General features: G+C 39.1%; 1 protein-coding gene across 2 annotated transcripts in view; it reads right to left on the bottom strand.

The window, feature by feature from the left end:
- The window catches only part of LOC106874022 (uncharacterized), a 128,046-nt gene that overhangs the window by 41,830 nt on the left and 58,385 nt on the right, over positions 1-27,831 (bottom strand). Inside the window, exon 1 of one of the 2 annotated variants that reach the window (XM_089340604.1) lies at positions 15,568-15,709. The exons of the other annotated variant lie outside the window; for it this stretch is intronic. The gene's annotated coding sequence lies outside the window, so the exon portion shown is untranslated. Of the gene's footprint in view, positions 1-15,567; positions 15,710-27,831 lie in introns of those variants that run through there. 2 annotated transcript variants of the gene reach the window in all.

Below are 27,831 nucleotides of genomic sequence, written 5' to 3'. Positions count from 1 at the left end.
CTGTGTGGTTTGGTGGTGCCGTCCCTCTTATACATATCAATGTCCTTGTGTGAGAACAAGAGGTTTTGGTAGAAAACTGACTGCAGAAGTGAAATAGCTTTCTGCAGCGAATGCGCCGCCATTTTGTCGCTCACCTCACTTGTCAGAAATGGCTGCTTAATCTTCTCCCCGTCACATCTAAACTCATTCAAAATGGAATGAAATATGGGAGGAAGTAATCTGGGGCATAATTCTTTCTAATTTTGGTAGAAAGGCCAGTAAATTTAAGGGGAAGAAGGACAGCAGATTACATCGATGACCTTAAATAGTAATTGTTTTATCGACCCTAACAGGACCAAAGGAAATGTCAGCCTCGGCGAAATTTGAACTCATAGCAGAGAACTGGAAGATCTAAGCATTTCTGTCCTGAACAGTAACAATTCTGTTAGTTCGCAGCAGCAGCAGCAACAGTAGCAGTAGTAATGGTTTCAGACTTGCCACAAAGGCAGCAATTTTGAGAGAGAGAGGACGAGACGATTGAATCGACCCCAGTGTTCAACTGGTATCGATCCTGAAAAGATGAAAGGCAAAGTCGACCTCGGCGGAATTTGAACTCAGAACGTAAAAGACAGACGAAACACTGCTAAGCATTTCGTCCAGCGTGCTAACGATTCTGCCAGCCCGCCGCCTTCGTCCTAGATTTAAAAAAAGAAAGAAAAAAAAGACAGGATGGTCATGGCCAGAACTCCACTGATCATAATCCTACCCCATCAGAACTAACTTGATGCTAAAACAACAGCATCCTTTCCGAAAAGTTAATCGGAGATACCAGAAAGTTTTGCATCTTACACTCGTTTTAGTCATTGGACTGCGGCCGTGCTGGAGCATCGCGCTGAAGAGTTTTAGTACCTTCCAGTATTTATATATTTTTATATCTGGTACTTATTCTACTGGTCACTTTTGCCGAAACCGCTACAATACGGGGACGTAAACAAACTATCACTGGCTTATCCTCTCCACAAGTTGTGATACTGTGACATGCGCGCGCGCGCGCACACACACGGCATCCACACTGCTTCCTTTTACTAAATTCACAAGGCATTGGTTGGCCAGCTGCTATAGTGGAAAACGCTTGTCGAAGGTGACGAGCGATGGGACCGAACTCAAAATCGCATGGTTGCAAAGGGAACTTCTTAACCGCAAGAAAGAGACACACAGACAAAGAGAGACCCATAAGATCCCGGTTCAGGATATGTTCACCACGAGGTCCATTTATTGTGGGACGGTCTGTGTGCCTCATCGAACCTGAGAGCTGTGGCAGCGGAGCGCAAGCTCTTGGTGAGGCCTTCCATGCTGGACAGGGTCAAAGGACAGAGGTCAGACTAATGCATAGGACCAACTCTTCGAGGGGTAAAAATCGGTGTACGTAGAGCCAACACCCTTGCCTAGAAAAAAAGCAATGTTACAGAGGCATCGATGACAATTCAAAAACCAATGGGACTCGGTTGAGGCTGGCCTTCTCTCAGGGAAACACATGAGGCAGGACACTGAAGTAGGGTTCAAGCTGAAGAGAAGCAGAAAAGATAGTTCAGGGCCGAGAAGTGGAGAAATGTCGATTGTCTCTGCTCCATTGATTGGAATAGAAGGGCTTAAGACGGGACAGGTACCTTCATTGAAATCCCGAAAAGATGAAGGGGAAAACTGACCTCGGCGGGATTTGATCGCGGATCGTAGAGAGTCAGAACAAATACTGCAACGTATTCCTGCTGACGCTCTAATGATTCAGCATTAAATTACAGGTAAAAAATCACAAGAGAAAGACCGAGAAAATTCGACCCCAGAATTGGTCGGGTGCTTTTATGTAACGACACCGAAACGATGAAAGGGGAAAAAAAAAAAAAAAAGGTGACCGACCTCGGCAGGATTTGATCACTGAGCGCAGAGATCCGGAACAAATACCGCCTGACGTTCCAGCTGACGTTCTAACAATTCTGCCAATTCGCCGCCTTTTGAGGGGCGTTTTTGGTGACTAAACCCTGACTGATAGATGGCGTTACGAGATAAAAACAAAATTACTGTAGGACGGGGTCGGCGTGTTAGGGAGAAAACACGCAGGTGTTAATTTTTGATAGATTAAAATTTATTAGTTCACTGCACTAATTAACGCTAGCTTCGTCTTTACTACCACCACCACCACCACCACTACCTCCACTAATTACGACAAGGCACCACCGCCATAACGTACTCCACCTTCACATGTTCTTTCTCTTCTAAGTTTATCCTTCATTGCCCCACTTACTGTTTTCCTCAGCGACCCCGCTCTAAAAGAAATTTGCCCTTACTGCACGAAGAGTCCTCTGGGTCACTGTAGTCGTCGAATACATACGTAGGTTCAGGCGTGGCTGCGCGGTTAAGAAGCTTGCATTGCGACCCACGAGACTTCGGGTTCAGTCTCATTGCGCGGAATCTTGGGGTAAATGTCTTCTACTTGTAGCCCGAGTGAATTTGGTTGACGGAAACTGTGTCGAAGTCCGTCGTATACACACACACACACGTTTGTGTGTGTGTGTGTGTGTGTGTGTGCTCTCCTCTATCACTTGACAACCGGTGCTCGTTTGTTTACGTCCTCGTAACTTAGCAATTGAGTAAAAAGATACAGATAGAAGTACAAAACTTACAAAAGAAAAAATACACAAAAAAATGTAATACCGGAGTCAGTTTATTCAAGTAAACCCTTCAAAGAGATGCCCCAGCATGGCCACCAACCAATGATTGAAATAATTAAAAAAGAAATACGTGTGTTTGCGTGGGGTGGGGTATTCGATGGGAATCTATTGATTAGATCAAGGCAGATCAATGTGAAGCATGTCATGCCACATGTGATAGCCAAACAGTATGTAAAATGAAATGTTAGCTTCTGGAGTCATACCGACCCATAAGGGCCGAATTCCTGGTTTCATGGCGTATAAATTCTCCACCTGGACGAGACGCTGGTCCGTTTCAGGATTACTCAGTTTTGCCAGCTGAGTGGACTGGAGCAACGTGAAAAAAAGTGTTTTGCTCAAGAATACAACGCGTTGCCAGGTCTAGGAATCGAAACCACAATCTTACTCTCATGAGTCCAACAGCCTAACCACAAAGCCACGCGCCTCCACTAGACAATATGTAACAAATCCTAATATGTTAACGTGCAAAATTCATAAGAATATGTAATACGTAACAATGTCTCCCAAATCACCAGGTGTGTGTGTGATGGAGGGATCACAACATTTAGCGCTGTTTAAGGCGGCGAGCTGGCAGAAACGTTAGCACGCCGGGCGAAAGGCTTAGCAGTATTTCGTCTGCCGTTACGTTCTGAGTTCAAATTCCGCCGAGGTCGACTTTGCCTTTCATTCTTTCGGGGGTCGATAAATTAAATACCAGATGTGTACTGAGGTTTATCTAATCGACTGGACCCTCCCCCAAAATTTCGGGCGTTGTGCCTAGAGCAGAAAAGCACATTTGGTGCTGTAGTGAAGCCAAGAAACAAAGTTCAGAGGAAATGCTTAAAAACTATTAACATTAACTATTCTGATGTTGTACCGTCAGATGTAAAGTATTCTGTTTATGTCTATGCCACGACCAACAAGTTTATTAGAAATCCCAAACTAGAAAAGAGATCGGACGTCAAACTTGGATTTTTGTTTCTTCTCTCTTTCCTTCCTTCTCCAGCACATTTGTTCGTTTTAAAGCCAGAAAAGAACAATTTCCGAGCCAGATCAAAGGCAAAAAATCTCAGCTTTTACAGTTTGAAATACAGACACAACAACAACAACAACAACAATAATAATAATGATTTCAAGTTTTTGGCACACGGCCAGCGATTTTCTGGGGAGGGGGGACAAATCAGTTATACAAACTCCAGTGCTTAACCGGTACATTTATTATTATTATTATTTTTTTTTATCAGCTCCGAAAGGATGAAAGGCAAAGTCGATCTCGGCGGAATTTCAACTTAGAAAGTAAAGAGCCGGAAGAAATGCCGACAAGCATTTTGTTCGGTGCGCTAACGCTTCAGCCAGCTCACCGCTTCAATATTAATGCAAATTTCAAATTCCGCCGAGGTCGACTTTGCCTTTCATCTTTTCGGGGTCGATTAAATAAGTACCAGTTATGCACTGGGGTCGATGTACTCGACTCAATCCCTTTGTCTGTTACTGTTTGTCCCCTTGTGGGCAATAAAGAAATATTAATGCAAATTCTAACTGGGCTCCAACAGCAAGGTCATGCGCTGTTTATCTTGATGTGAGGTCACCATCTCGTGCACATATGGTTGTGATGCATGTACCTGCCTGGTGTACCCTTATCAGACGAGTAGTCATGGTGAGTAGACTGGGCTTCGACGATCTATATCCCAGCCTCACTTTGATAACATGCGCAGCTCTCTCTCTCTCTCTCTCTCTCTCTCTCTCTCTCTCAATAATAATGATCCTGTCTACTATAGGCAGAAGGCTTGAAATTTTGGGGGTCGGGATAGTCGATCACATCACCCTCCCCCCAGTGCTCAACAGGTTATTTCATAGACCCTGAAAGGAGTGAAAGGCAAAGTCGACCTCGGCAGAATTTGAACTCAGAATGTAACGACGGGCAAAATGCTGCTAAGCATTCCTGCCGGCGTGCTGACGGTTCTGCCAGCACACAACCTTCAATGATAATAATTAATATTATTTCAAATTGTTGCCACAAGACCAGATTGGGGGGGGGGGAGGGGGGGATGAGTCGATAACATCGACCCAGTGTTTCACTGGTACTTAATTCATCGACCTCGAGAAGATAAAAGGCAAAGTCGATCTCGGCGGAATTTGAACTCAGAACGTAGCGACCATTGAAATACCGCTAAGCATTTTGCCCGGCGCGGTAACGGAAAGACCAAGGGATTAAAGTCGGTTGCATCGACCCCAGTGCGTAACTGGTACTAATTTAATCGATCCTGAAAGGATGAAAGGCAAAGGTCGATCTCGGCGGAATTTGAACTCAGAACGTAACGGCAGACGAAATACCGCTAAGCATTTCGCCCGGCAGCTAACGTTTCTGCCAGCTCTACTACTACTACTACTAATAATAATAATAATAATAATTAATTCGTTTTATTGGCCACAAGGGCTAATATCAATTAAAAACATAGGCAGGACGAAGGTTACAAAGGGTTTTGTCCGAAAAGGTAGGAAAGTTCGTCTAAACAGAGGAAGAAAACGGAGAAAAGATATAAATAATGATTTCTTATTTGCCACGGAAGCATCAGTAAGGGGAACATACAAAGACAGTTTATAATTTTGGTCGGTATGAAAGAAAAAAAAGAAAGAGTGAGAGAGAGTTTGCTAGATAGGTAGATAGGCAGGTTGACAGATTGGTGATTTGGGATGTTGTGAACAAACACGATGCAGGTGGTTATTCGTAAAAAATATAGAAAAATGAAATAAGATACAGAAAAATAAAATAAAAGTATAAAATAAAAGCCAAAAAAAAAAAAATGAAACTAATACTTGTGTGGATGAACGCAACGTTCGAATGAACTTGTTTACTTTTTACATACACGAGTTTTTTTTATCATTTTATTTATATCCATTTTTTTTTCCTACTATTAATACTGAGTGACACACCTACATCGTCACTGAAACACACCGATCCGTATATAGAATGCATATAATGGAGTGTGTGTGTGTGTGTGTGTGTGTGTGTGTGTGTGTTTGTATACATATATGTTGGTGTGTGTGTGCGTGAATCTGGAGATGTGTGTGTTCGTTGGTGTATATATATATATTTGCCAGAGTCACCCACCTTTTCACAAATTCACTGGGGGAGAGCACTTTCTCTCTAGTCAATTTCCTCTCTGAAGATATAATATAATATATATATATATATATATATATATATACACACACACATTCATACATATATATTTGTGTAAGCTGGTGTGTGTGTGTGTGTATAATAGGATTGAATGTTTAAAAAGGAAGGGCCAAAACGAAGATGTACTTGGATTTAGGGTGATGGCTGTGCGGGTGTGTGTATGTGAATGTAAAAACATCGGAGATATGTAGGGCTACAATAGGAAGCATAACAACAACAACAACAACAATAATAATAATAATAATAATAATGGTTTCAAATTTTTCCACAATGGCAGCCATTTTGGAGGAAGGGATGCGTCGATTACATCGACCCCAGTGCGTAACTGGTACTTAATTTATCGACTCCGAAAGGATGAAAGGTAATGTCGACCTCGGCGGAATTTGAACTCAGAACGTAAAGACAGACGAAATACCGCCAAGCACTTCGCCCGGCGTGCTAACCACTCTGCCAGTTCGTCGGCTGAATAATCCTTTCTACTAAAGGCACAAAGGCCAGAAATTTGTGTTGGGGGGGGGGACTAGTCGATTACATTGACCCCCCCCCCAGTATTTCACTGGTACTCGATTTATCGACCCCGAAAGTATAAAAGGCAAAGTCGACCGTTGCAGAATTTGAACTCAGAACATAAAGACAGACGAAATGCCGCTAAGCCTTTTGCCCGGCGTGCTAACAATTCTGCCAGCTCACCACCTGAATAATACTTGATAATGATAACAACTACAAGAATAACATCGATTTGTTTCTATCACAAGAATAAACCCGGAAATAGAGCAGAGAAGTTAACGGATTGTATTCGATCCAATAATTTGGTAGTTTATTAATCCCAGTAGAATTAAAGATAAAGTTAACCTAGCGCGATTTGAACTCAGAACCTAAAGACTCGGATCAAATACCATGTTGCGTTCCGCCCGACCATCCTGAAAAATATGGCGTGGCTGTGTGCTAAGAAGTTTGCTTCCCGACCACATGTTTCCGGGTTCAGTCCCACTGCGTGGCATCTTGGGCGAAGCTCTGGGCCAATCAAAGCCATGCGAGAGTGGATTTGGTAGACGGAAACTGAAAAAGAAGCCTGTCTCGTATATATACACATATACGTGTGAGTGTGTGTCCATTACCGCTTGAAAACCGGTGTTGGTTTGTTTACGTACCCGTAAATTAGCAGTTCGATAAAAAAAAAAAAGAGCAAGAGTAAGTGCCAGGCTAAAAGAACTGTACCAGGGATGATTCATTCGACTGAAATCCTTCAAGGTGGCGCCCCAGCATGGCCGCAGTCTAATGACCGAAGCAAGTAAAAGATTAAAAAAAAACTGGAGGGAAAAACCCCGAAAATGTTGGCCATATGATTAAGGAGCTCGGGTGGCATTCGGGTTCAGTTCCACTACGTGGCACCTTGGGTAAGTGCCTTCTACTATAGCCCAGGGTCGACCAATGACTTCTGCTGAGTGAATTTAGTAGACGGAAACTGTGAAATCCCGTCGTGTGCGGTTGGGCGAGTCTTTTTATTTCACCCCCCCCCCACCGATTGACAATCGGTGTTGGTTTGTTCACGTTTCCGTATCTTAGAGGTTGGACAACAATAAAGAAAAAAGGAAAAGTTGATCGATAAATTAAGTGTCAGACTAAAAAAAAAGAAGTACCGGAAACGATTTGTCCGACTAATAACCCTTTAACGTGGCGCTCCAGCATGACCGCAGTCCAGTGACAAGCAAACGAAAAAAATAAATAAATAAAAGTTTAAAGAAAAACGAAAAGAGAGAGCGTTGGTATTGGTGTTGTTTGTTGTGGTTGTAAGTGAAGATTGTGTTGGTGACAAAATCTAGGTTAAGAATGTCTTAAAAAGTGTTGTCCTTTAAGAAAGACTTGTTTTATTCTGTTCAGTTCCGGCCTCACCCAATCTTACCATTATTAAGTACTGACCTCCTTTGTTTGTGTGTGACACGATTTCTTAAAGGGGCCCTGCATTGTAATGGCCTACATCTAAATGTAGTTAACTCTGTTCTATCAGTATCGGCTATGCGTGTATACATGTTTATAGTATGTTTAGAGAGAAAAAAAAAGGAGAATATATCAGTATGTGGATTCCTTGTGTGCTAAAAATAGACGTCAAACCGTCTTACTACTAAATCTGTGTTCTCAACTAGCATCTAGCGACAAAGTTGGGAACACAGATTTAGTGGCAAGACGGTTTGTCGTCTATTTTCAGCATACAAGGGATCCACATAGTGGTCTCTCATATAGTTTATATTTAAATAGAATTCACGGTCCTCGGACATTTTAAAGTATACTGACCACTCGTTGAAATTGGTATTATTTCATAATATTAATTTCTACTCTTTATATATACTCTTTTACTTGTTTCAGTCATTTGCCTGTGGCCATGCTGGAACACCACCTTTAGTCGAGCAAATCGACCCCAGAACTTCCGTGTTACAAGGGGATATTCCGCTTTTGCAATTTTCAGATATCCGTGGTCTCCAGAAGTGCTTCTCAGCCTAAACGCCTGGATTCTTTCATCTCAACTAATCCATCTACCTACCAGGCCATCTATATATAACATAGGTTGTCAAAGTGTGTGTGTGTGTATATATATATATATATCTATAGTAATACCTCGACTACCGCGGGTGTTACGTTTCAAAACCACCCATGATAGACGAAAATCCATGATAGACGAAAATCCATGATAGACGAAAATCCATGATAGACGAAAATCCACGAAGTAGAAACAGCACAGTACTGTATATTTTTTAAAATCATTTTTATAATTTGTATATATATATTTATTTTAATATAAATGCAAAACACCACCACGGAGGAATCGACGTAAGCTTAAATGATAAACTGCGATATGTCGAGGGATTACTCTCTCCCCCCCCCCCCACACACACATTGAAAGGGGGTACCAAAAGGCTCCTGGCTTTGGGTAGAAGAAAATACGGGAGGATCAGTTAATTTGGATTTTACTCAGCATATTCCCCTCTCAGATTCACACTTTTTGCAGCGGTCCTTCAGTTTTTCTAAGCCCTGTAAAGCCAGGAACTTTTCAGCACCCTCTCGTACACACACACACACACACACACACACACACACACACACACACACACACACACACATACATACAAAACCTGTTTAAGCACATTTTTGCTACTGTGACGTTACTAATTGCAGCTAATTATGTTTAAATACTGCCACTAAATCAAATGAAAATATATACATAGACGAGAAAGAATGAACGGTGGGTGGGGAAGAGAACAGAGAGGGGACGGTTAAAAGGAGAGAGAGAGAGATAAACATCACACACAAAACAGCCGAATGATTTTGTGTGCGTGTATGTATATATATATATATATATATATATATATATATATGTATATATAAGTTCAAAAAAAAAGGAAAAAGACAAAAAAAACAACAACAAAAAACAACAACGTGAGGTCGTGATACAGATTGTGTTACTAGACGCTCGGGAAAGGAAAGAGAGAGAGAATGACGTTTCGAGCGGAGCTCTTCGTCGGAAACAAGGAAAGTTCAAAGAAGGGAAAAACGGAGGAAGAAAAATGGAGGAAGAAAAAATCGCCACCGATGTCCACGAGGTTAACACCGAATGATTTTGTGTGCGTCTATAAATATATATATATATATATATATATATATAAATAAATATAGATATGCAGGGCAGTGAATCGTCAATTAGTAATAAAATTATATAAATATATATAAATTATATAAATATATATATATATATATATATATATATATATATATAACAACATAAATAATATATAGCTATATGCATATATCCATACAGATATGTACATACCTACATCTATATGTATACATACATATATGGGTACAGGACATCACAAAAAAAACGTTAAACACAATGAGAAATGAAAACATAAAAGACGAAGACAGAAAACGAACTTTTTTCGAACAACGAAAACAAAAAACAAACAGAGAAACGACCCTCAAAACGATTGGTGAACTTAAGGCAGCAATTACAGCAGGAATCGGGGAAATCTCCAAAGAGAAATGTATTCGAGGATTTGACAAGTTTACGTGACGTATGCAAGTGTACCTCCAACGCCGCGGAGGCCATTTGGAGCATATTTTGAAAAGAACATGACTTTTATGCAAAGGGAATAATCGTACACAGACCGAAGCTTAAGTCCAGCAAATTTCAAGAGATTTGCTGGACGTTTGCAGGATTTAATACAATTTTTATGGGTTCTGTAATTCTTGGCTCACCCTGTATGTATGTATGTGTGTGTATATATATATATATATATATATATATATATACACACACAAAGTATAGGGGGTTTAGTACACAGGTGATCTAAACGATTAGGTACGCTAGGTAAGTGTTGTACGGGATTACTATGGCTCCAAGGTTATAGCCGAGACATTAGTTATGGAGCCATTGCAGATTTCCGATGCAGCAGATATATGATTGTTAAAGAGGACAACAAACAATAAGGCAAGGCAAACATCTCAAATCGTATACAATATTATTATTGGAAAATATATACACACACACACACACACACACGCACACACACACACACACATATATATATATATTTAAGCAGCGTTTGTCCGCCCCCCGCTTCACAAACAATGTTAGTGTTTATATCTCTACAACTTAGCAGATCGGCAGAAAAAAAACGATAGAATAAGTACCAGACTTCAAAAAAAAAAAAAACACACACACACAAAACAAAGCCTTAGGCTCTATTTGTTCGACTAAACCATTTAAGGCGGTACCCCAGCATGGCCGCAGTGCAATGACTTGAGACAAGAAATAAAAAAAGTGAAGCAACATGTTTATACATACGTGCATACATACACAACTGTGTGTATAAATGTGCATATATATATATATCTGCACACACACACAACACACACTCTCACGTCTGCATACACACATCCATGAATATGTATTGCTAATAGTTTGCCAGATTCTCTGTAAATAGCCAGAAATACCTGTCATAAAGCGGTGTCTTATCTCCCTCAAATTGCCCTGCAATATTCCAGTGAAACGATTTCTTTGGATTCTAAATTGCAATAAAAATCTTTGTTCTCCATCATAAAACAAAAGGGAGAAGAATCAAACATTTAAATACACAAAGAGATACACATACGTATATAAACATATGCACACACATACATGTATATAAACATATATACACATGTATACACGTACATATGAAAACATATATACATATGTATACATGTATATACATATACACACAGTGTAATATATATGTATACACACATGTATATATGCACACATGTATATGCACATATACATACACACATGTATATACATACACTCATATATATACAAATACACACGTGTGCATAGGTATATATATTTATGTATATATACATATACACACGTACATATATATACATACATGTATATACATATATATGCACACGTACATATGTTTATATATATATATATATATATATATATATACACACACACACACACACACACGTACATACATGCATATTCGTACACCAGTTTACTTTTACACGCATACATTAATGCGCACATACATTGATATATTACATACGCATACATATATACATTCTTACATACATACACACACATTTCCTTTTGAGTCTTCTCATTTTAAACAAACAACATTTTTTATGTTTAATCTCTGTTTCTAACACATGCTCACGTGAGGGAGTATATATATATATATATATATATATATATATATATATATATATGTATATATATGTTCGAAAGCTAGAATGGCGGCCACGCCAACAGATGTAAGACCTCTCCGCTAAGTAGAAAGGTTACCATGAGAAATTCATAATCATGTCATAAAATTTCTTATGTTGTGCGCCTTACAAAGACCCCTAAATTTCCAGAGCCTTAGGGAAAGAAACACCACCAGGAAAAGCAGCACAGCCAGTGAAAGAAATACCGCATTACCTGAGAAACTATAAGGAAGCTCGCGTGGTTTAGTGATTAGAATGTCATTGTCATGATCATTAGATTAGAGGTTCCATTCTTAGACTTGATGCGTTGTGTTCTGAATCTTTTGGGCCGCAGGTAGAAGCATTATTTTGATTGCTGGAATGATAAGGCCGACTGTCAGATGATGTCGACATTCGGGAGGGAGGTGGTGAACTCGTTGGTCAGAACCGGTTTGACCCACCCTGGGTGAATACCGCTCTCAAGTACCAATAATGGAATCTATTGGTCACTTTGCAGCGTCTTCGTGAGTGAGGATGTTTTGAGTTAAGGACAGAACCACGAGTCATTAAGTGCCTCCCTATGAAGTCACGCATCAAGACATCGACCAACAGATCGAAGCATTTGGTGGAACGACTGCAACAAAGTGGAATCCGCCGAAGCACCCAAAGCCCAGATAATGGTACAACACTGGGTGGAGGGTTTGCTTTCAAACAACTACCCAAGGACAAGACGGTGGCGTTTTACAACGTGATACATTTAGACCTTCTACTCACGGCCGATGTAGATATACTTTCAGCAAAGGCGGTGAGCTGGCAGAAACGTTAGCACGCCGGGCGAAATGCTTCGCGGTATTTCGTCTGCCGCTACGTTCCGAGTTCAAATTCCGCCGAGGTCGACTTTGTTTTCACCTTGCGGAGGGGGGGGGGATAAAGTACCAGTTGTGTACTGGATCGATCTAATCGACTGGCTCCCTCCCCCAAAATTTCGGGCTCTTGTGCCGAGAGTAGAAAAGAGATACACTTCCAGCGTTGCATAACACCCAATGCATGGGTCGTAATCTCGGATTGGGCAAAACTTTTGGACTTCGGGTGGTGTTTTAAGCTTATTTATTAAACTTTCCTCGCGTTGTCTACTTTTACTGTATTAAGCTTAAGGCGAAAATAATATTCCCAAACCAGAATTAAGAAATATTCAAAGGTTTTAATGCAAACAACATTTGTTAGAAATACTAAAGTTAAGTTATAATCACCCAAAAAGAAAATATATACGTGATATTTGATCAACAGTCAGTGACGAAAACATGAAATACGAAACTAATGAAGTTAACTCAGTGTGGTGATGCTTTTTTTAAAAATTTGTTTTGTAAATGTTCCAGTCAAAGAAAAGAAAGAGAAAGAAAAAATAGGGCAGAACCTCCGAGACCAGTGAAGGAGAAAAAAAAGCTAATAATACGGAAACTGTATTTTCTGATTATAAAGCTTCTAACAAAGTGAAGACCGCTAAAGACAACCTAGGAGTCGACCAGGTTGTGGTGCTCCACCGAGCGACAGATTTACTCCACCAGCCAAGAAGGTTAATCTCTACCAGCCAAGAAGGATAATACGTCATAAGAACTTTCGAGAGAGCAAGAGAGAGAGCAAGAGAGAGAGAGAGAGAGCAATAGGGGAGAGCAAGAGAGAGAGAGAGAGAGAGAGAGAGAGAGAGAGAGAGAGAGAGAGAGAGAGAAAGAGAAAGAGAGAAATAATTCTTTTGGAATTGTCTATCTCGAAGCATACACATAAAACTATAAGTCATAACATACTAATATTGGGTTGAAAATGCCTTTTAGATTTTTTTACATGTTAGTAGTTATAGCTCTATGCATGTGCTTCGAGATATACTATTCCGCCCCACCAAAAAAATTATGATAATTCATATTTGCCACCAGGGCGATGGATGAGAGGAATGATTAAAACAAAGTGTCGGGGTTTACACAGACTCAAACGATAAATAAAATGAATTGTAAGTATACAAGCCACGACGGTTCACCCCGCTTTTTTTTTTTAGGAGTCGAAAGTAGAAACATTGATTATATCGCCCCCAATACCTTACTGGTACATATTATTGACCTTGGAAGGGTGGAAAGTAAAATGTTCACTGGGAGTGATGAGGTGGATTTGAACTCATAATCTTGTAACTAAATGTCGAAAGACATCTTGCCCCGGCGCTTTACCGACTCTGGCACTGATAAACACAATCAGTGTACCAGTTCAGTTTTGACATCCGAGAATTATTTTGTATATTTTAACATGGGTATTCCTTTCCATCTGGTTTCTGTGGAAGTGTGTCACAGATACAAAATACACGAGGGTTAATAATAATAATTATTATTATTTTAGTAGCCACAAGGGCTCACATACGAAAACATGAAATGACATACAACATAAGACAAATACAGGACGACACAAAGGGTTTTACATCGTGTAAACAATATAAATAAACAATTAAAAACTCCCAATAGGGGTGGCGCTTTAAGGTCCTCGTGGAAAACCCCACAAAAGCCATAAGTACCTGACAACAAGGCAAGAGCCCTTCTTTTTTTGTATAAGTGTATACTCAGAATTGGTCCTTTTACACTGGCCATTCGCCCACCTTTCCACAGACTTGCTACAATTCTGGGGGAGAGGGCCAGTCCATTAGAGTACTTAATTTATCGATCCCGAAGGATGAAAGGCAAGGTCGACCTCAGCGGAATTTGAACTCGGGACCTGAGAAAAAACGAAATCCGTCAATAATAAAAATAATGGTTTCAAATTTCGCCGTAAGGGCAGCTTCTGGGAGGGGATAAGTCGATTCCATCGACCCCATCCCCCACCCCAGTGTTTCATTGGTACTTAATTCATCGACCCCGAAGGGATGACAGGCGAAGTCGACCTCGGCAGAATTTGAACTCAGAACGTAAGGAAGAACGAAATGCTGCCAATAATAATAATAATAATAATAATAAATAATAATAATAATAATGTATGCAAGCAACCCTCGTTGTTTGCAAATCTCATTCTATTGTAATATGATCAGATGTACAGGCAGTGCAACACACTCCCAAATGCACACGTGTAGAAATATAAGCTCCTGTGAGTTGTATATGCGTGTGTATGTCTATGCACGTATCTACATGTAGATTTCTCCCCACCACCACCACACACACACCCCCTGACACGTACATGTATATTCGTGCACACACATATATACTCACATATTCACACACGTGTGATTGTGTGTGTGTGTATATATATATATATATACACACTATATATATATATATATACACACACACACACATATACACGCCTATATATATACGTCTATATGTGTGTACAAACATGCTCACTCTATATATAATATATATATATACATAACTATATATACACACATATACACGTACACACATATATATATATATATATATATACACACGCTCATATACATATATATACACACACATCTAGACAGTTATACTCACACACACATATCTACACATATATACACTCATCTATATATATATATATATATATATGTATGTACACACACACACACCTACATATATTGTAATATAGTCGATAAATAAAAACTAATTTTCCACTATTAAGTTTCATGCAAAACACACCATTCTCCAAATGGATATTATTTATGTGAATAGTTTCACCCTAATCGTGTTTTCATTCTGGCGGTTTTGTTTTCTCTTTGACAAAACGCTTCCCAACTTACGGAACAACAGATTAAGAAGGCTATTCGAGAGAAAACTATTATTTACTCGAAGCTTATTCCTAAGAAGAATACTCTATTTGGCAGAAAACGTATATTAAGGGAAACACAGTCACGCATGTGTGTGTGTGTGTGTGTGTGTATCAAAGCGGTGTTCTAGCATGGCTGCAGTGAATTACCTGAAACAAGTAAAAGAATAAAAGTTAATATTATAGAGATAAACTTACTTGGAAATGGACTTCAGCCTACCATGGTTTTTATGAAATGAACTGTTTTTGACGTACTCTTTTGTGTGAGGAGAGTAAAAAAATTTATTTAGTCAATTGATATTTTATTTTATTTAAATTTTTAGTCGCATGACACGCTTTAGAATTTTTAGTCGATTACATTTACCTTCTTAATGGACCGTTCTATATATCTATTTTTATTTGCATCTCTTTTACCTTTTGTGTTTTTATATATGTATACTTTATGTGTTTAAGAGCCATGGTAATATTTATATATGAGGCGCGGGAGTGGCTGTGTGATAAGTAGCTTGCTTACGAACCACATGGTTCCGGGTTCAGTCCCGCTGCGTGGCACCTCGGGCCGACCAAAGCCTCGTGAGTGGATTTGGTAGACGAAACTGAAAGAAACCCGTCGTATATATGTATGTATGTCTGTATTTGTCCCCGCAACATCGCTTGACAACCGATGCTGGTGTGTTTACGTCCCTGTAACTTAGAGGTTCGGCAAAGAGGCCGATAGAATAAGTACTAGGCTTACAAAGAATAAGTCCTGGGGTCGATTTGCTCGACTAAAGGCGGTGCTCCAGCATGGCCGCAGCCAAATGACTGAAACAAGTAAAAAAAAAATGTTTGGAGATATGGTGATATATAAAATCTTTGGCTCGAATTTGATGTTTGTTCTATGATGAATGTTTACATATACATATATATATATATATACATATATATATATATATATATATATATATATATATATATATATATATATATATATATACAGCGAGAGAGAGTAGTTTCAGTAATTATCAAAAACTTTTGCCGAACTTTCAAGTTACCGCGACGTAAACAGAGTAACACCGGTTGTAGGCCGGAGTTGGGTTCAAACAGACATACAGATAACACACACACACACACACACACACATTCGTTACAACGAAGGAGGAAAAAGTACGATAAATAAGGAAGGAAAAGATTTCGTAATGACTTCGAAGTTGCCAAAAGAAAAGGAAAACAAAAAAAAATTCTGACACTAATTGTTTTGCGGTAGAATCTGTTTGGTAGGATTTGTAGAGGATGGTGTAAAGTGGCGGAACATGGTGCCTGGAAAGTCTGTGGAATGGTAAGCAGAATGAGTACCAGCGGCAGAGAAACTTCTCGGTGTTCTTGATTGGCCAGTTCCTCGCTTGCGTCCTTCTTTATCGTTTGCTTCAGTCATTGGACAGCAGCCATGCAGAAGTACCATTTTGAAAGGCTTTTAGTGCAATAAATCGACTCTAGTACTTAATTTATTATTATTATTTTTTTTTTTTAGGTATGTTACTTATTCTATTACTCTGTTTTGCCGAACTGCTAAGGTGAAGGACATAAACCAACCAACAACGGTTGTCAAACAGTGTTAAGGGTGATAAACACAAACGAAAACAAACACACAGAAAGATGTATAGCACACACGTATACACAACGGGCTTCCACAAAAAATAAAAGACAACTTGATTCGATCTCACAATATCTGCCAGTTCTTATTTGGCTTTAGTTAGACCCAGGCCAGCCCGACCATATCATTGCCTGTAAGCGGATCTTATTTTCGTGAATCCGGCATCCCGGCAATTAACGCTGGTTCCCTGTAAGCGGATCTTATCTTCGTGAATCCGGCATCCCAGCAGCTAACGCTAGTTCGGTTTCAGCACTCATTGTATATATGCCTATTAGCGATATTTCCTTTGACACCTTATCTATCTATTGCTTATAAATACATACGTCTGTGCTTGTGTGTGTATGTGTGTGTATGTATGTGTGTGTATGTATGTGTGTATATATGTGTATGTGTGTGTATATATATGTGTGCATATATAAACACATACATACATAGATACACACACAATGCAACGACCTTAGCAAACAGCAGCAGCTGCCTGCAAGGTGATCACGAAGAAAGATTCATTATCCTAATTAATGTGTTTTTAGCTAATAAGCAACCACAAGAAGAACAACATCAGGAAGAATAACAGCCGAAGCAGCAGCAGCAACAACAGCAGCGGCAGAAGCAGCAGCGGCAATGACAACACTTTATATCCGTTTAATCATTTAAAACGAAACGACAAAACAAATTGATAGGAGCAGCAAAACAAAAATAAATAAATCTAATAATAAATGAATGAATAAATAAATAAAATAAAGAAACATATAAATATATATATATATATATATATATATATATATATATATATATATATAAAACCTTTTAAGGCCCAGTTAAAATGTGAGCTCACTTGGGGCTAACGTAAGTTAACAGACAACGTAACATTAATAATAATTTTAATTTTCTCGCTAATATTATTATTGCCGTCTGGTGGGTGGAAAAATCCCTGATTCAATAATTGCGTGAAACAAGTTCTGGCGAGCTGCTAGAATTATTAGAGAATCGTACAAAATGCTTAGCGGCATTTCATCCGGCTCTTTGCTCCCCGAGTTCAAAATCTGCCGAGATTGATTTTTATTTTTAATTTTTAATTTTTTTTTTTGCTTCAATATTCGCTTTGGTGTCGGTAAAATAAGTCCAAGTTGAGCACTTGGATTGATGTAATCAACTTACCCACGTGCCCTAAAATTTGAAATTTGAAATTATTACCTCCACCTTAGCGAAGGCGGAGCTATTGTTTTCTGTCGCGTTTGTTTGATTGTCCGTGGACAAGCTATCTTAAAGAACCGCTGGATGAATTCGGATGAAACTTTCAGGAATGTTTGGCCTCGTGACTGACACGAACTGATCAGATTTTGGGATCGATCCTATACCAGACAAGGATTCCGGATTATTTTTTCCATTTTTTTAAAAAAATTAATTTTTGAGAGCGGTCAGGTTCATCTTTAGTATTCTCGTTTGTGAGAGCAATCGAGTTTATTTCAGATATTTTCATTTTTAAAAATCATCTCTGCCTAATCATCGTTGAGAGGACGTTGGTGTTGCCTTGGCGGAGGTTTGCAGTCTCCGAGTGCTCTTATTATTGCCGTCTGGTTGGTGGAAAAATCCCATATAGACACAGTAATCCAATCGACTTATATTCCCTCTTAAATTTGTCGGCCTTACGCCAAAATTTGAAAATATTTTTTTCTGCTCTAGACACAAAAGACCGAAATTTTGGGGAGGGGGCAGTCGATTAGATCGATCCCAGTATGCAACTGGTTCTTAATTTATCGACCCCAAGAGGATGAAAAGCAAAGTCGACCTCGGCGGAATTTTAACTCAGAACGTAGCGGCAGACGAAATACCGCTAAGCATTTCGCCCGGCGCGCTAACGTTTCTTATTTCTTTATTGCCCACAAGGGGCTAAACATAGAGGGGACAAACAAGGACAGACAAAGGGATTAAGTAGATTACATCGACCCCAGTGCTCAACTGGTACTAAATTTATCGACCCCGAAAGGATGAAAGGCAAAGTCGACCTCGGTGGAGTGTGAACTCAGAACGTAACGGCAGACGAAACACCGCTAAGCATTTCGCTCAGCGTGCTAACGTTTCTGCCAGCTCGCCGCCTTAAAATTTGAAAATATTATCAAGGCAACGAACTGGCAGAATAATTAGTCCGTCGGCAAAAATGCGTTCCAATATTTTTTCGATTCCTAACGTTCTGAGTTCTAATCCTACCGAGATCGACTTTGTCTTGTATCCTTTCGGGTCGATAAAATTATAACCAGTCAAGTAATGGAGCCGATGACCTATAAAAGTTCATCATTTGTGCTTATAATAGAAAAAAAAGAAATTATTATTATTATTATAAGGCGGTGAGCTGGCCGAATCGTTAGCGCGCTGGACGAAATGCTCAGCGGTATTTCGCCTGTCGCTACGTGCTGAGTTCAAATTTCATCGAGGTCGACTTTGCTTTTCATCCTATAGGATCGATAAAATAAATACCAGTTGAACACTGGGGTCGATGTAATCGACTCATCCCCTCCCCCAAAATTGCTGTCCGTGTGGCAAAATTTGAAACTTATTATTAAAAGGCTGCGACCTGGTAGAATCGTTAGCGCGTCGGACGAAATGCTTAGCGGCATTTCTTCCGGCTCTTTACGTTCTGAGCTCAGATTCCATCAATATCAACTTTCATTCTTTCAGGGCCGATAAACTAAGTACCAGTTGAACACGGGAATCGATGTATCGGACTTTAATATGAATTAGAGATAAAACAGTGAAAACGAATAACGAAAAATATGCAGAAGTAAAATGATAAAAAAACCCATTGCAGTCACTCTCACCATACGTTAACCACGTAGAATAATAAGTAACGTCAGCCATATTGGTTTGTAAGTTGATGATGTTGTGATATTAGTGAAATGTCACGTTTTTTTTTTTTTAGTTTTGTCGTAAGAGGAACAGATTAAATAACCAAATTATCATTAAATATGTAGTGCATTCAGTTTTGTACACACACACACACACACACACACACATTCACCATATACACGTTCCCACAAACACACACACTTTATATATTCACACACGCATATACTTTATATACACACACATATATATACTTTATATATTCACACACACGCACACACTATATATATATTCACACACACGCACACTCATACACTATATATTCACACACACACACATTATATATTCACACACATACTGTATATATTCATACACACAGTATATATTCATACAGACAGTATATATTCATATACGCACAAACACATATACTTTACTAGCAGAAATATCCGTCGTTGATTGGGTTCAGAAAGAGCCTTCAAAAGTTATACTCTGGTTTATGAAAGTTACTGTTTCGATATTATCGAATGTTCTTGTAGCAGAATATCCGCAAACTCTTATTGCCAGGCTCCGGCCCATAAAATCACAACTCTTTCTCTTTTCGTACGCTGAGATTACTTAAGTAGTCCAAATCTATTTTTTCTTTCGGAGGCATTGTAGTTGGGTGAATTAATCTATAAGACAGGGAACTTAACTCATGTTAGCAAACTTACGGATTATCACCGACCTGAAAATTGGTAAAAGTTGTGGTTGATAATCGTTTTTTACCGCTATCCGGGAGGTGCCTCGGGGAAAATAAGTTGACAAAAGCACAGCCATGGTCGTGACCAATGTCCTCCTAAAATTGGAACGACATGCATGCTAATTTGTGGACGTGCATAAAGTACATTCACGTACGTACACACACACACACCCTGCCTTTTATAGATATTGATACATTCACCCATATACACATTCAGACACACAAACACATGTGATAGAGAGAGAGACTGAATAAGATTAAGTTTGACCTCTTAAAGCCTATCCATAGAAACCAAATAAGCTGCGATTGGTCTGACTAAGTCTCAATAATTTGTCTCTTAAACTATTTTCTAAATATCACCATTAAGAAAAAGTCCATTTTAACTATACATTTGTATTGAGTACATTTTCCTAATATGTTTTGCATACGTTTCTACATTTTGGTGTGTGTGTGGGGGGGGGGTGCTCCAATTTTCTTATTTCACCGTAGATCAGTGGTTCCCAACCATTTTTTAAAAACCTACAGACCCCTTTCATTCCTCTTTTTTACACGGATTAGTTTTGCTGAGAGGAGCAGACGACATCATAGCGGTGATAAAGCGAGCAGGAACATAATCACCACAATGAATTATTGGGTGTCATAGCTGTGTTGAGTATGAGACACTTCAATGTCAATCAACCATGTGACCTCTTTTCGGGGGTGTGGTCTAAAATGTTTATTTTTTATAACACACACACACACTATATGCTTGTTTTTTTTTGTTTCAAGTTACATATCAAAGCACAATTTAACATCAAACTGTAGGACAAACACTTAAGTAGAGAACATATCAATTTTTCTTTTAAACAAAGGTTGGCAATGATTTCAAAGTCACAACTAAAACAATTATTCTACCTTATTACATATATATATATATATAAGAGAAGGGATATAATATCCAGGCCGATACCGAATTTCTCCATGCAAAATGCCAAGGCTGGTTCCTTCAGATGGTGCGTATTTTGGTGAACTTCCTTTAATTCCCGTCTGATGTTACAGATTATTTCTTGGCTACTTACAGTGTAAAGTACTTTACACACACACACTCACTCCTTTATATATATATATATATATATATATATATATATATATATATATATATATATATATAAAAGAGTGTGTGTGTGTGTGTGTGTGTGTAGAGTACATTATATATAATTTTTAAAAAACGGAGAAAAAGGACAAGAAAAATCAACAACGCGAGAACGTGGTACATGTAGTGTATTAATAAGACGTTCAGAGAAGGAAAGAAAGGTGGCTTTACGTTTCGAGCAAGGCTCTTCTTCAGAAACAGGAGACAGAGGGAAGTCTAAGAGAAACGGAAGACGGAGGAAAAAAATTGCCAACTGTCCACATGTCGTTATATATTACTTCAACATTTCACAAAAAAAAAAAAAGACCAACAAGCTAAGCGTATAATTTTGATGCTCAGGAAATATGGGTGTCTTTGACGTTTCGTGCCTGTGCTCTTCGACAGAAAAGAATAAGAGAAAACAGATGGAGAAAGGAGAGAAACCTGACCGGATAAACAGTTGCATATGTTGAATATGATATATATATATGTATATATATATATATATCGTTTACTTGTTTCAGTCATTAGACTGCGGCCATGCAGGGGCACTGCCTTGAATTTTAGTCGAACGAATCGACCCCTGTGCTTTTATTTTTAAAGCCTGATACTTATTCTATCAGTCACTTTTGCCGAACCGCTCACTTATGGGAATAACGTTTGTGATGCGGTAGGAAGGGCCGCAAATATATATAACGGGCTTCTTTCAGTTTCAATATATACACACATGTAACCGTACAAATAAGAAAGGCATGCCCAATACATGTAGACTGTGCGCGCGCACGTGTGTATGTATATATTTATGGGGTGGTTATGTTTGACCTTTGTTAAGGGTCAGCAACCTATTAACTTGAAGTATTCGGGCTTTTCCTCCTAAACGGAAAGTCTGTGTCATGCAGTTTTAAGACACACACACACACACACACACACACACACACACGAGGGCCGCCATGACTGGTTTTCAGAGTAAAGGGGTGTAATGTTTCTTTGCGAATTTAATACTTGTAAATTATTCCATCAAACACCACCACCACCTGCCCATCCCCACCACCAAATCTGTCTCATTTTGACCCGTCATGTCTTTTCTAAGAGGGAAGAAGGAAAAAAAACACAAGCACCGAAGACGATGGACAAAGTGAGGAGAGACAACAAAAGATTCTCAGAGAGAGAGAGAGAGAGAGAGAGAGAGAGAAAGAGAGAGAGCAGGAGAAAGAGCGAGAAAAAGAGAGAGAGAGGGAAAGCGAGGGAGGGAAAGCGAGGGAGAGAAAGAGTGAGAGAGAGAGGGTGAGAGAGGGGAGAGGGAAAGAGAGGGGGGAAAGAGAGTGAGAGAAGGAGCGGGAGAGAGGAGAGGGAGAGAGAAGGAGAGGGAGAGAGAAAGAGAGGGAGAGAGAAGGAGAGGGAGAGAGAAGGAGAGGGAGAGAGAAGGAGAGGGAGAGAGAAGGAGAGGGAGAGAGAAGGAAAGGGAGAGAGAAAGAGAGGGAGAGAAAGAGAGGGGGAGAGAAAGAGAGGGAAAGATGAGAAAGAGAAAGAACGAGTGAGATAAAGAGAGAGAAGTGAGAGATAGAAAGGGAGAGAGAAAAAAGAGAGAAAGAGAAAAAGATAGAGAAAGAGAAAAAGAGAGAGAGAAAGAGAAGGAATGTAAGAGAGAGTGAAAGAAAGACACAAAGACAGCGAGAGAGAGAGACAGAGAGAGAGAGAAAGAGGGGTGGGTGGGATCAGAGAAAGGAGGTTGGGGTGAGAAATCCAAAAGCAAACAAACATATTACGAAATACTCCAAATATTTGAGATAACAAAGCAAAAAACATACAAAAACCAATTTAAAAAGAAAATGGGGAACTAAACAAAAAGACAAAAAAAACAAGGTACCCCGCCTTCCCTCAACGACGTACCCCAACTCTTTTTTCTTTTTCTTTTCATCCTAATCTGCTTACTAACGTCTTTTTCGTTTTTTTTTTAAATTTTTGTTTTTACCTTTCTCTACTTAACTTCGCCACCACCACCACCACTACCACCACAACCACCGCTACTATCATTATCATCATCATCACTACCACCACCATCGCCGTTTATTGTCTTGTTTCATTTGTAATATATATATATATATATATATATATATATATATATAATGTATATATATATAATGTATATATGTATGTTTGAAGCCCTGAAGGTAAAGTGAAGTGTTGAGAACATCCAGCCAGCCAGCCAGCCAACCAGCTAGCCGACCAACCGACCTACCGATCAGCCCGTCTCCATTTAACGTGTTAATTATACAGACATAGTGTTGCGTTTATTTATTTATTTATTTCGTCTATTTGTCTATTTATTTATTCATTTTATTTACATTCTAATGCACCATTACACATAATTGCAGGATCAAACCGAAGGAAGAGTATGGAGACAGGGAAGAAGGCGGCGGAGGCGGCGGTGGCGGTGAGTACAGAGGTAAGTACGACGTACTTTCATTAGAGTCTATGGAGAGAAGAGAAAGAGGGTGGCGGCGGGTGGATGGATGGATGGATGTGATGGCAATGAGTATAGTGTACTTTAATTAGAGATGGTTAATTGCAAGTAATTAGGAAGTATTTCTAATTATTTCAAAGCTGGGTTGTTGCTGTCATCATCATTATTATCATCATCATTACTATTATTATTATTATTATTATTATTATTATTGTTGCTGTTTGAATCTCAGGTTCGGCTCTGATGAGTATTATTATAATGGAGGGCTTTCGTAACCACGACTGCACAAATTAAGTACCTCGAACTCTATAACCCTTTACGTAAGCATAAGAGAAAAAAAAAAGATGGTTTGTGCTTTGCAGTTTTGGCTTCTATTTCTAATAGGTCGAGTCACCACAGATGTTCCATCGTAACCACGCTCTTGTATAGGGGTAGCATAGCTCGGCAATAGATGAAGGACTTGTTCCTGCGTATATGGCTTCAAACTTCATCCGGTAACGGGGCACTCGTACCGCAGATCCCTGCACCCTTAACGTAGTTCTCAGAGAGATTAAGCGTGAAACGGAATGTGACAAGGCTGGCCCTTTGAAATTACAGGTATTATTCATTTTGGCTAGCTGAGTGGACTGGAGCAATGTGAAATAAAGTGTCTTGCTCAAGGACACAATGTGCTGCTGAGAATTGAACTCACGACCTTGCGATCATGAGCCGAATACTCTAACCACTAAGCTAGGCGCCTTCACATGTACAAATGCATATACGTAAATACACACATACAAACACACACACACACACATATATATATATATATATATATACACACATACATACATATATATATATATATATATATATAGATATATATGTATATGCGTGGCTGTGTGGTAATAAGCTTGCTTCCCACCCACATGGTTCCAGGTGGCACCTTGGGCAACTATCTACTACAGCCTTGGGCCAAGGAAAGCCTTGTGAGTGAATTTGGTAGATAGAAACTAAAAGAAGCCCGCCGTATATATGTATGTTGTGTTTGTCTCCCCATCATCATTTGACAACCGATGCTAGTGCAGTTCGGCAAAAGGGGCCGATAGAATAAGTACAAGGCTTTCAAAGAATAAGTCCTGGAGTCGATTTGTTCGACTAAAGGCGGTGCTCTAGAATGGCCGCAGTCAAATAAAAAAAAATAAAAAAAATATATATGCATGCATGTCTTGCTTATGACTCTCTTTCCGAGGTCATAACTCCGGCGTCATCTATTCATCATATTTACATGCATTAAGAAAAATTACTGTTACAAAATATATTACGCACGCACACGCACGATCTCTTCCCGACCCTTACACGTGCTAATCACCCCTAACACCCACCCGCCGCGACGGCCACAAATCACAGACGAACACATACGAATGATATATAGTTTTCTACACACACAGACACGTGTGTGTGTGTGTGCACTAACTATATACACATACAACACTCTCTCTCCCATATATATATATATATATATATATATATATATATATATATTTATATATGTATGTATATTTAGAGAGAGAGAGAGAACTTTATTGTATATATATATATATATATAAGCGATGTCAAAAAACGCAACAAGCATTTGAAATTATATACGCGTGTGTGTGTGTGTGTGTGTGTGTGTGTGTGTGTGTGTGTATGGATGTCGGTGTGTATGTGCACGTGAACACACGCGCGTGCGCATGCAATTGAGTTTTGTGTCTAAACGAATGTAGAACAAGCAGTTTGTTACTAAGTTACGCAAGGAAACTTTCTACCCTCGTCTTTTCACCCCCCCCCCCTTCCTACTGCCCCACCCCCTACTTCTTGTCCTCCACATCTGGTAAACTGCCAGTTAACACTTAAGTTTTTCAGTGTCAAGAGGACTTACTTTGTTTGTTTATATATATATACATATTTTTATATATTTTGATTGTCTGCCTCCCATTTTTTTTTATGAGGTGACTATTTATGGTTCCAACTGGTTTAGATTCCAAGGTGCTCTTGAGATTAATGGTGTATTACATACATACATGTATATATATATATACATATATATATATATACATGTATGTTTATGAATATGTACGTTTTTAAGTATATGTATGTAGGTATGTGCGGATACACTTCCATTTGCTTTAAAATAGTTTTCTTCTATAGGCACAAGGCCGGACATTTGGAAGAGGAGGGGTCAGTCGATTACCTTGACCTTAGTGCTCAACAGGTACTTCTTTCATTGACCCCGAAAGGATGAACGGGAAAGTCGACCTTGGCGGAATCTGAACTCGGTACACAGAAATGGACGAAAACTTCCTATGCATTTTGTCTGTTGTGCTAACGATTCTGCCAGCTAGCCACCTTATAACAACAACAAGAGCACTCAGAGAGCGCAAACCTCTGCCCAGGCAACACTAACGTCCGCTCAACGATTAGCCAGAGAGGATTTTAAAATGAGAATATCTGAAATAAACTCGAATGCTCTCACAAACGAGAATACTAAAAATGAACCCGACCGCTCTCAAAAATTAAGTAAAAAACAAAAAACAAAAAAACAGGAAAATAATCCAAAATCTTTGTCCGGTACCGGATTGATCCCCAAGTCTAATCAGTTCGTGCCAGTCACAAGGCCAAACATCTGTGAAAGTTTCATCCGAATCCATCCAGTGGTTCTTGAGCAATACGACTGAAAGCAATACTTCCGCTTTTGCTAAGGCAGAGGTAATAATAATAATAATAATAATAATAATAATAATGATGATGATAATGGTTTCAAATTTGGGCACAAGGCCAGCAGTTTTAAGGATGAGAGTAAATCAATTACATCGACACCTGTGTTTAACTGGTTCTTCACTCATCGACCCTGAAAAGATGAAAGGTAAAGTCGACCTCGGTGGAATTTGAACTCAGAACGTGGTGACAGATAAGGCACTAGTAAGCATTAGGCGTGCTGACAACTCTGCCAGCTTGTCGCCTTAATAATAATAATAATAATAATAATAATAATAATAATAATAATAATAATAATAATAATAATAATAATAATAATAAAAGGCTATATTGCTCCCAAATTGTTTTGTGCCTTATCCTTATTCCATGGTTGAAGCTAACCAGACTAGTATATCCTTCAGAACAATTGTATTACCACGGAAAATCCACTTTTTCCGTAGAGGGCTTAGATGCCCCAATATTACATGGTGATCGCTTATAAAATATTTACCGAATTGTCACTCATCACTGCTTCTCAAACCATCGCAGAAAACACACACACACACACACACACACGCACTCACACACTCATACCTTCCTACATGCATACCTCCATAAAACGTGTATTTCCTTATTCTCTTATTTTGGGTGGAGCCCTTCATATATAAGAGCCCCCCCCCCCCAATTTTCAGCTCTTCTAAAGATGATAATCTCAGATGTTCATATAATAACATTCGTTTACTTATTAGTTTCTTCAAAACTGAGTTATTTCCATCGTAGAAATAGGAACCATTTTCTTTTCTTCTCCTCTTCCGCCAGTGAATGTCTTAAATACAACTTGTTCAAAATATGCGCAAGAACAAGTCCAACGGAATTACTCTTATTAAAAGGGGCGATTAATTAAAAGATTCGTACCGTTGTTTGTCAGCAACAACTATCGGCGGTACTGTTATTTA

Source organism: Octopus bimaculoides, chromosome 23, assembly GCF_046866305.1.
Source record: "Octopus bimaculoides isolate indiv1 chromosome 23, ASM4686630v1, whole genome shotgun sequence".
NCBI lineage: Eukaryota > Metazoa > Mollusca > Cephalopoda > Octopoda > Octopodidae > Octopus > Octopus bimaculoides.
Note: the sequence above shows the minus strand (reverse complement) of the source record. Positions and strands in the feature narration are given on the sequence as shown.